The sequence below is a fragment of the Entelurus aequoreus genome, linkage group LG12 (genome assembly GCF_033978785.1).
Source record: "Entelurus aequoreus isolate RoL-2023_Sb linkage group LG12, RoL_Eaeq_v1.1, whole genome shotgun sequence".
Taxonomy (NCBI): domain Eukaryota; kingdom Metazoa; phylum Chordata; class Actinopteri; order Syngnathiformes; family Syngnathidae; genus Entelurus; species Entelurus aequoreus.
Genome location: NC_084742.1, coordinates 49,050,987 through 49,062,221, shown reverse-complemented (window position 1 = coordinate 49,062,221; position 11,235 = coordinate 49,050,987).

Here is an 11,235-nt window from a genome sequence, read left to right as displayed (position 1 = left end):
ATGACACACGTTTGGTTCTGGAGTTATGTTTATATAACTTTCATATGTAGTATGACAGTTATACTGTCTTATTGAATAAAAACAACTAGCTTGTGTCTTTGCAAACTTTACAAACAATACATTTTCTAGTAAAACTAACAAAGATACATGTCTCCAGGCATTATTACCCATTTTGCCTGGGTTGTTTAGGAGTTATGTTTGAATACATTTTTATTGCTTTTTTCGCATTATCTCAGGATTCTAAGATCATTACTTTCATATTGAGTAAAAAACTACTTTTTGTTTTTGCAAACCTTACAAACTCACATTAATACATTATTACAGGCATTTTTAGACATGACACATGTTTGGTTTTGGAGTTATGTTTATATAACTTTGATATTTAAAATGACTGTTATACTGTCATATTGAATAAAAAAAAACTGGCTTGTGTCTTTGCAAACTTTACAAAAGATCATTTTTCCAGTAAAACTAACAAAGATACATGTTTCCAGGCATTATCAGCCATTTTGCATATGTTGTTTAGGAGTAATGTTTAAATACATTTTTATTGCTTTTTTCGCATTATCTCAGGATTTTAAGAACATTACAGTCATATTGAGTAAAAAAACTACTTTTTGTGTTTGCAAGATTTAAAAAAGCATGTGTTTCGAGTAAAACGGCCAAGGATGCATTATTTCAGGTATTATTAGCCATTTTTCATGTGTGGTTTGAGGTATGGTTAAATAACTGCCATATACTGTCAGATATGACATAGTAAGTAAAACCTAATTTATGTATTTGCAAACCTTACAAAATCATTTAAATCTAGTAAAACTCACATGGACTCAATATTACAGACATTTTTAGACATTTTGCATATTTGGTTTAGGAATTATGTTGGAATCATTTTATTAATTTGTTCGTATTTTCTCAGAATTTTAGAACATTACTGTCATATTGAGTAAAGAAATAATTTTTGTGTTTGCAAGCCTTAAAAAAGCATATGTTTCGAGTAAAACTTACAAGAATGCATTATTTCAGGCATTGTTAATCATTTTTCATGTGTAGTTTAAGAGTTATGTTTAAATAACTGTCATATTGAGTGTGGCAGTTATACTGTCATATGGAGTAAAAAAAACTAACCTGTATTTGCAAACCTTACAAAAGAAAATGTTTCTAGTAACACTCACAAAGATACATTTTTTCACGCATTATTAGACATGTTTCATGTGTGGTTAGGAGTTATAAATAAATAATTGTTATATTGAGTGTTACAGTTTTAATGTCATTATGTGTAAAACCTAATTTTTGTATTTGCAAACCTTACAAAAACAATTGATTCTAGTAAAACTTATATGTATCAATATTACAGGCATTTTTAGACATTTTACATGTTTGGTTTAAAATTTGTGTTTGAATACATTTGTATTGCTTTTTTCGCATTATCTCAGGATTCTAAGAACATTACTTTCATATTGAGTAAAAAACTACTTTTTGTTTTTGCAAACCTTACAAACTCACATAAATACATTTTTAGACATGACACATGTTTGGTTTTGGAGTTATGTTTATATAACTTTCATATTTAGTATGACTGTTATACTGTCATATTGAATAAAAAAAACTAGCTAGTGTCTTTGATATCTTTACAAAAGATCATTTTTTTAAACTAACAACGTTACATGTCTCCCTAGGCATTATTAGCCATTTTGCATGTGTTGTTTAGGAGTTAGGTTTAAATACATTTTTATTGCTTTTTTCCCATTATCTCAGGGTTCTAAGAACATTACAGTCAAGTAAAAAACTACTTTTTGTGTTTGCAAAATATAAAACTCAGTAAAACTCCCAATGATTCATTATTTCAGGCATTATTAGCCATTTTTTTGTGTGGTTTATGAGTTATGTTTAAATAACTGTCATATTGAGTGTGATTTTGTCATTGTGAGTAAAACCTAATTTTTGTATTTGCAAACCTTACAAAAACAACCGATTCTAGGAAAAGTCACATTGATACAATATTACAGGCATGTTTAGACATATTGCATGTTTGGTTTTGGAGTTATATTTATATAACCTGCTTTCTGAGCCGCCACCTTTGTGGTTTGCGTGTCCCACTGATCCAGGACAAACAGGTCCTAGGTGAGGGATCAGACAAAGAGCAGCTCAAAGACCTTTATTAAAAGTACAATTGAGGACCTAGATTTTTTCTCGCCCGGACGCAGGTCACCGTGGCTCCCCTGTGGAGCCAGGCCCAGAGGTGTGGCACGATGGCGATTGACGGGCCCCATGGGGCCCAGCCGTGCTCAGCTCGAAGAGGCAACGTGGATCCCCCCTCCAGGGCTCACCACTCATGGGCTGGGTCATAGAGGGTGCAGCGTGAGCTGGGCGGCAGCCGAAGGCAGGGCACTTGGTGGTCCGATTATCGGCTACATAAGCTCGCTCTTGGGACATGGACCGTCACCTCGCTGGGAGGGAAGGAGCCTGAGCTGGTGCTTGAGGTGGAGAAGTTCCCGGCTAGATATAGTTGGACTCACAGCAAGGGCTCTGGAACCTGTTCTCTCAGAGGGGCTGGACTGAGCTGAACTTTCATTACTTGCAACGCCAGAGTGGAAGAGATTCCACACTGGCGTTGCAACTAATGAGAGGCTGGGGTGGCAATTCTTGTTGCCCGCCGGCTCAAAGCCTGCACGTTGGACTTTAAACCCAATAGACGAGATGGTAGCTTCCTTCAGCCTTCGGGTTGGGTGACGGGTCCTGACTGTTGTTTGTGTTTACACACCAAACAGCAGCTCAGAGTACCAACTCTTTTTGGATTCCCTTGAGGGAGTACTGGAGAGTGCTCCCTCGGGTGATTCCCTTTTTCTGCTGGTGGACTTCAACGCTATGTTGGCAACGACAGTGAAACCTGGAGAGTCGTGATTGGGAAAAATGGCCACCCGGATCTGAACCCAAGTGGTGCTTTGTTATTGGACTTTTGTGCTTGTCACGGATTGTCCATAACAAACACAATGTTCAAACATAAGGGTGTCCATATGTGCACTTGGCACAAGGACACCCTCGGCCGCATGATTGACTTTGTAGTTGTGTCATGGGATTTGCGGCCTCATGTTTTGGACACTCGGTGAAGAGAGGGGCAGAGCTTTCTACCAACCACCACCTGGTGGTGAGCTGGCTCCGATGGTAGGGGAGGTTGCCGGTCAGACCTGGCAGGCCCAAACGCATTGTAAGGGTCTGCTGGGAACACCTAGCAGAGTCTCCTGAAGAACTTTGAACATGTCCGGAAGAACTTTGAACATGTCACGAGGGAGGTGCTGGACATTGAGTCTGAGTGGACCATGTTCTCTTGTTGAGCCAGCTGATTGAAGCTGTGGCCGCAAGGTGTTTGGTGCCTGTCGTGGCGGTAATCCACCAGCACCGAGGGATGCTGTCAAGCTGAAGAAAGAGCCACCGGGTCCTTTTGGCTCATGGGACTCCAGAGGCAGTGGGCATATCGACAGGCCAAGCGAGACCTCCTCAGTCCCACCAACACGTCTTCCTATGAGGAAACAGTGCCTGGGAAGTCTGTGGTGGGCTCTCCTATTTCTGGGGCTGAGGTTGCCAAGGTAGTTAAAAAGCTCCTCGGTGGCAAGGCCCCGGGGGTATGAGCTCCGTCCGGAGTTCCTTAAGGCTCTGGATGCTGTGGGGCAGTCTTGGTTGACAAGACTGCAACATTGCGTCTACATCAGGGGCGGTACCTCTGGATTGGCAGACCGGGGTGGTGGTTCCTCTCTTTAAGAAGGGGAACCGGAGGGTGTGTTCCAACTATCGTAGATCACACTCCTCAGCCTTCCCGGTAAGGTCTATTCATGTGTAATGGAGAGGAGGAACGTCGGATCCAGGACGAACAGTGTGGTTTTCGTCCTGGTCGTGGAACGGTAGACCAGCTCTATACTCTCGGCAGGGTCCTTGAGTGTGCATGGGAGTTTGCCCAACCAGTCTACATAAGTTTTGTGGACTTGGAGAAGACATTCGACCTTGGCCCCCGGTAAATCCTGTGGGGAGTGCTCAGAGAGTATGGAGTATCGGCATGTCTGATTGTGGCGGGTGTCTCCCTGTATGATCAGTGTCAGAGCTTGGTCCGCAGTATGTCGGACCCCTTTCCAGTGAGGGTTGGACTCCGCCAAGGCTGCCCTTTGTCACCGATTCTGTTCATAACTTTAATGGACAGAATATCTAGGCGCAGTCATGGCTTTGAGGATCCCCTCAACGCCATGACTGCGCCTGGTTTGGTGGCTGCAGGATTAGGTCTCTGCTTTTTGCAGATGATGTGGTCCTGATGGCTTCAACTGGCCAAGATCTTCAGCTTTCATTGGATCGGTTCGCAGTGAAGCGACTGGGATGAGAATCAGCACCTCCATGTCCGAGTCCATGGTTCTCGCCCGGGAAAGGGTGGAGTGCCATCTCGAGGTTGGGAAAGAGATCTTGCCCCAAGTGAAGGAGTTCAAGTACCTAGGAGTCTTGTTCACGAGTGAGGATAGAGTGGATTGTGAGATCTACAGGCGGATCGGTGCGGCGTCTTCAGTAATGAGGACGCTATAGCGATCCGTTGTGGTGAAGAAGGAGCTGAGCCAGAAGGAAAAGCTTTCAATTTACCGGTCGATCAACGTTCCCATCCTCACCTATGGTCATGAGCTTTGGGTTATGACCGAAAGGACAAGGTCACGGGTACAAGCGGCCGAAATGAGTTTCCTCCGCCGGGTGGTGGGTCTCTCCCTTAGAGATAGGGTGAGAAGCTCTGTCATCTGGGAGGAACTCAGTGTAAAGCCGCTGCTCCTCCACATTGAGAGGAGCCAGATGAGGTGGTTCGGGCATCTGCTCAGGATGCCACCCGAACGCCTCCCTAGGTCCGAACGGCAGGAGGCCATGGGGAAGACCTAGGATACATTGGAAAGACTATGGCCTGGGAACGCCTCGGGATCCCCCGAGAAGAGCTGGACAAAGTGGCTGGGGGGAGGGAAGTCTGGGCTCTCTGCTTAGGCTGCTGCCCCCGCAACCCGACCTAGGATAAGCGGAAGAAAATGGATGGATTTAGTATGACAGTTATACTGTCATATTGAGTGTGACAGTATACTGTCATAAAAGCCAATTTTTGTATTTGCAAACCTGATTCTAGTAAAACTCACATCTATACAATATTACAGGCAATTTTGGTCATAATGCACGTTTGGTTTTGGAGTTATGTTCATATAACTTTAATATATAGTATGACATCTATACTGTTATAATGAGTAAAAAAACTAACTTGTGTCTGTCATAAAACTCAATTTTTGTATTTGCAAACCTTACAAAAACAAATGATTCTAGTAAAACTCACATGGATTCAATATTACAGGCATTTTTAGACATTTTGCATGTTTGGTTTAGGAATCATGTTGGAATACATTTGTATTGTTTTTTTCACATTATCTCAGCATTTTAAGAACTTACTGTCATATTGAGTAAAAAAAAACCTTTTGTGTTTGCAAGCCTTAAAAAAACAACCGATTCTAGTAAAACTCACATTGATACAATATTACAGGCATGTTTAGACATCTTGCATGTTTGGTTTTGGAGTTATGTTTATATAACCTGCTTTCTGAGCCGCCACCTTTGTGGTTTGCGTGTCCCACTGATCCTAGGAGCTATGTTGTCCGGGGGCTTCTATGCCCTCTGGTAGGGTCCCCCAAGACAAACAGGTCCTAGGTGAGGAATCAGACAAAGAGCAGCTCAAAGACCTTTATGAAAAGTACAAATCGAGGACCTAGATATTTTCTCGCCCGGACGCAGGTCACCGTGGCTCCCCTGTGGAGCCAGGCCCAGAGGTGGGGCACAATGGCGAGCGACTGGTGCCCATGGGGCCCAGCTCGAAGAGGCAACGTGGGTCCCCCCTGCAATAGGCTCACCACTCATGGGCTGGGTCACAGAGGTCGGGTGCAGTGTTAGCTGGGCGGAAGCCGAAGGCAGGGCACTTGGCGGTCCGATTATCGGCTACATAAGCTCGCTCTTGGGACGTGGAACGTCACCTCGCGAGGTGGAGAAGTTCCCGGCTAGATAAAGCTGGACTCACTTCGACGCACAGCAAGGGCTCTGGAACCTGTTCTCTCAAGAGGGGTTGGACTCTCTTCCACTCTGGCGTTGCAAGTAATGAGAGGCTGGGTTGGCAATTCTTGTTGCCCCCCAGCTCAAAGCCTGCACGTTGGACTTAACCCAGAAGACGAGATGGTAGCTTCCCTCCGCTTTCGGGTTGGGTGATGGGTCCTGACTGTTGTTGGTGTTTACGCACCAAACAGCAGCTCAGAGTACCCACTCTTTTGGATTCCCTTGAGAGTGCTCCCTCGGGTGATTCCCTTGTTCTGCTGGGGGTCTTCAACGCTCATGTTGGCAACGACTTTGAAACCTGGAGAGTCGTGATTGGGAAAAATGGCCACCCGGATCTGAACCCAAGTGGTGCTTTGTTATTGGACTTTTGTGCTCGTCACGGATTGTCCATAACAAACACAATGTTCAAACATAAGGGTGTCCATATGTGCATTTGGCACCAGGACACCCTCGGCCGCAGTTCCATTATTGACTTTGTAGTTGTGTCATGGGATTTGCGGCCTCATGTTTTGGACACTCGGGTGAAGAGAGGGGCGAGCTTTCTACCGATCACCACCTGGTGAGCTGGCTCCGATGGTGGGGTAGGATCCCGGACAGACCTGGCAGGCCCAAACGCATTGTGAGAGTCTTTTGGGAATGCCTAGCAAGTCTCCTGTCAGAGAGAGTTTCTTTTTCCACCTCCGGAGGAACTTTGAACATGTCACAAAGGAGGTGCTGGACATTGAGTCTGAATGGATCATGTTCCGTGCCTCTCTAGTCAAGCCAGCTGATTGGAGCTGTGGCCGCAAGGTGTTTGGTGCCTGTCGTGGCGGTAATCCTAGAACCCGCTGGTGGCCACCAGCAGTGCGGGATGCCGTCAAGCTGAAGAAAGAGCTTATCTGGTCCTTTTGGCTCATGGGACTCCAGAGGCAGCGGGCATACCGACAGGCCAAGCAGTGCCTGGGGAATTTGTGGTGGGCTCTCCTATTTCTGGGGCTGAGGTTGCCAAGGTAGTTTTAAAAGCTCCTCGGTGGCAAGGCCCCGGGGGTGGATGAGCTCTTAAGGCTCTGGATGCTGTGGGGCTGTTTTAGTTGACAAGACTCTGCAACATCGCGTGGACATCAGGGGCGGTACCTCTGGATTGGCAGACCGGGGTGGTGGTTCCTCTCTTTAAGAAGGGGAACCGGAGGGTGTGTTCCAACTATCGTAGATCACACTCCTCAGCCTTCCCGGTAAGGTCTATTCATGTGTACTGGAGAGGAGGAACCTCGGATCCAGGACGAACAGTGTGGTTTTCGTCCTGGTCGTGGAACGGTAGACCAGCTCTATACTCTCGGCAGGGTCCTTGAGTGTGCATGGGAGTTTGTCCAACCAGTCTACATGTGCTTTGTGGACTTGGAGAAGACATTCGACCGTGGCCACCCCAGGAAGTCCTGTGGGGAGTGCTCAGATAGTATGGGGTATCGGCATGTCTGATTGTGGCGGGTCGCTCCCTGTATGATCAGTGTCAGAGCTTGGTCCGCATTGCCAGCAATAAGTTGGCTGCCCTTTGTCACCAAATGTATTCATAAATTTTATGGACAGAATTTCTAAGCGCAGTCATGGCGTTGAGGGGATCCGGTTTGGTGGCTGCAGGATTAGGTCTCTCCTTTTTGCAGATGATGTGGTCCTTATGGCTTTAACTGGCCAGGATCTTCAGCTCTCATTGGATTGGTTCGCAGCCGAGTGTGAAGCGACTGGGATGAGAATCAGCACCTCCAAGTCTGAGGTTCTCGCCCGGGAAAGGGTGGAGTGCCATCTCGAGGTTGGGCAGGAGATCTTGCCCCAAGTGGATGAGTTCAAGTACCTGGAGTCTTGTTCATGAGTGAGGGAAGAGTGGATTGTGAGATGCACAGGCTGATCGGTGCGGCGTCTTCAGTAATGAGGACGCTATATCGATTCGTTGTGGTAAGAAGGAGCTGCGCCAGAGGGAAAAGCTCTCAATTTACCGGTCAATCTACGTTCCCATCCTCACCTATGGTCATGAGCTTTGGGTTATGACCGAAAGGACAACATCACGGGTACAAGCGGCCGAAATGAGTTTTCTCCGCTGGGTGGCGGGTCTCTCCCTTACTGTAAGAATTTTCACCGTTTAATTACAGTAACCTACTGGCAGCTAATGGTTCCAGTATAAAACTGTTTTTCTACAGCACACATACTGTGATTTATCACTACAGTTTATTACTGTAAAAAGTATCACAGTACTGTGCTGTATCAAATATACGCTTCACAGCATAATACTGTCATCTGTTTAGCGGCATTACACTGTTATTTTAGTGTATCTACTGTAATATCCATTAACAGTTAATTACAGTAAAATAATTGTAAGCACTATAGACTGAGCTTTACAGTATAATGCCACTAGAAGTTAATGAGTTGAACTTTTAATTTTTCAAAATCAAAACCCCTGCAATCTGCTGGCATAAAACTGACTGGAGAAATGGCCTTGCAAGATTATGTTTTTATTAACCCATTATTTTAAAGTGCATCAAATACATTCAATGTACATTTAGTGCATTCTTCTTATTTTCAGTAAAGCATTTTAACATTTATAACATGTCCACTTAATTTCTAACTGGAGACAAAACACTGAACACGAGTCCAGTGTTTAGTTGTCGGCTACATAAAGCCCCACTCAAAGTCTGTGAGATGTTTTATAAGGGTGGCTACGTGAGGATTTACAGTTGCTGCCTTTTTCTGGACCAGCTTCCCGGTCTTCTTGGACACCACCTTTCCCTGGCTAGCCTTTGTTCCCCTCTCAGGGTTAACGCCAATGAATCGCCTAAAAAAGAGAGAAAGCATATTAGATATTCTGTTGTGATTGAAGATTACTTGTAGTCGATACAGAACCCCCCTCACATTGTTATTTAGGAATATGCACTGCACAAATATTAATATCAATTTTAGGATATATGTGAGCCTATACCATAACCACAGCTGTAGATGAGTGAATGCTCTAAAACCCATTAAGACAAATTCAGAGAGGAAGACAATGCTAAAGCCTCCCCAACCCCTCTCTCTATTCATGTTTTCTCTCCATCTACGGGACCGTGTATTTACGCTGATGTTTCCTGCTTTCACCCATTTAACATATCGTTACCTGCTCATTACCTATCTTTTCTGCATCCTGGGGTCACACTGGTGCTTCTTGCCTTTACCCATTCAACATATCTTTACCTGCACATTACCTACCTTCTCTGCATAGTGTGGTCACGCTGGTGCTTTCTACCTTCACCCATTCAACATATCTTTACCTGCACATTACCTACCTTCTCTATATCCTGGAGTCAAGCTGGTGTTTCCTGCCTTTACTCATTCAACATATCTTTACCTGCACATTACCTACCTTCTCTGTATCCTGGCGTCTAGCTGGTGTTTCCTGCCTTCACCCATTCAACATATCTTTACCTGCACATTACCTACCTTCCCTGCATCCTTGGGTCACACTGGTGCTTCTTTCTTTCACCATACAACATATCTTCACCTGCACATACCTACCTTGTCTGCATGGCCTCGACCACACCTGCGCTTCCTTCTTTCACCCATTCAACATACCTTCACCCGCACATTACCTACCTTCCCTGCATAGTGGGGTCACACTGGTGCTTCCTGCCTTTACCCATTCAACATATCTTCACCCGCACATTACCTACTTGCTCTGCATTCTCGGGTCAAGCTGGTGCTTCCTGCCATCATCCAGTCAACATGTCTTTACCTGCAAATTATCTACTTTTTCTGCATCCTGGGGTCAAACAGGTGCTTCCTTCTTTGACCCAGTCAACATATCTTTACCTGCACATTACCTACCTTCTCTGTATCCTAGAGTCAAACTGGTGCTTCGGTCCCTAATAAGAAGGTCCACAAAGGAACAGAAGAGTCATTGATTTAAGGCACACAATTGGGGAAATGACAAGTCAAATTCCTGAACAGAGGTGAGAAATATAAAATAAAATATCCTAACAGTATTTTAACAGTATCAAGAGGATTTACCTTTGAACAAATTCCAATGTCCGAGGACCTTCCTCTTGGTATTCCAAGTTGAACACATAGTATGTGGCAAGAAGGGCAGCAAGCCCTGAGATTAAGCTAGGTTGGACGCCTTTGCAGATGACATCACCTTCCATGCTGATCATCACCAGCAACTGGTACAGTCAAGAAATGCAGTTTATGTTCCTAAACAGTATCCAATATGGGTAGCATTTTAAAAGTATTTGGAATGGCCACCTCACTCGCTCTCTCTTTCCTCTGTTTACATCTAGTCTCCTAAGGCAGTGGTTCTCAAATGGGGGTACGCATACTCCTGGGGGTACTTGAAGGTATGCCAAGGGGTACGTGAGATTTTTTTTAAATATTCTAAAAATAGCAACAATTCAAAAATCCTTTATAAATATATTTATTGAATAATACTTCGACAAAATATGAATGTAAGTTCATAAACTGAACAACTAATCAAGTAGGCTATTCCATTCATTACCATAAAGCCAGAGTTTCCCCCATGCCATGATGGTTTGACCCTACCTGGCGGTGCCACACGGCACCAACTGTCAATCAACTATCCATGTAGAAAACAATGGAGGCTTGGTTAAAGCGTAGTGGACATGTTCCATAAATATTGATGTTAAAGATTTCTTTTTTTGTGAAGAAATGTTGAGAATGAAGTTCATGAATCCAGATGGATCTCTATTACAATCCCCAAAGAGGGCACTTTAAGTTGATTACTTCTATGTGTAAAAATCTTTATTTATAATTGAATCACTTGGTTATTTTTCAACACGTTTTTAGTTATTTTTATATCTTTTTTTCCAAATAGTTCAAGAAAGACCACAACAAATGAGCAATATTTTGCACTGTTATACAATTTAATAAATCAGAAACTGATGACATAGTGCTGTATTTTACTTCTTTATCTCTTTTTTTTCAACCAAAAATGCTTTGCTCTGATTAGGGGGTACTTGAATTTAAAAAATGTTCACAGGGGTACATCACTGAAAAAAGGTTGAGAACCACTGTCCTAAGGCAGTGGTTCTCAACCTTTTTTCAGTGCTGTGAACATGTTTTTAATGCAAGTAGACCTCCATGTCTTCATAACAGGAATATCCTGAATCCTCAAGTTGCATA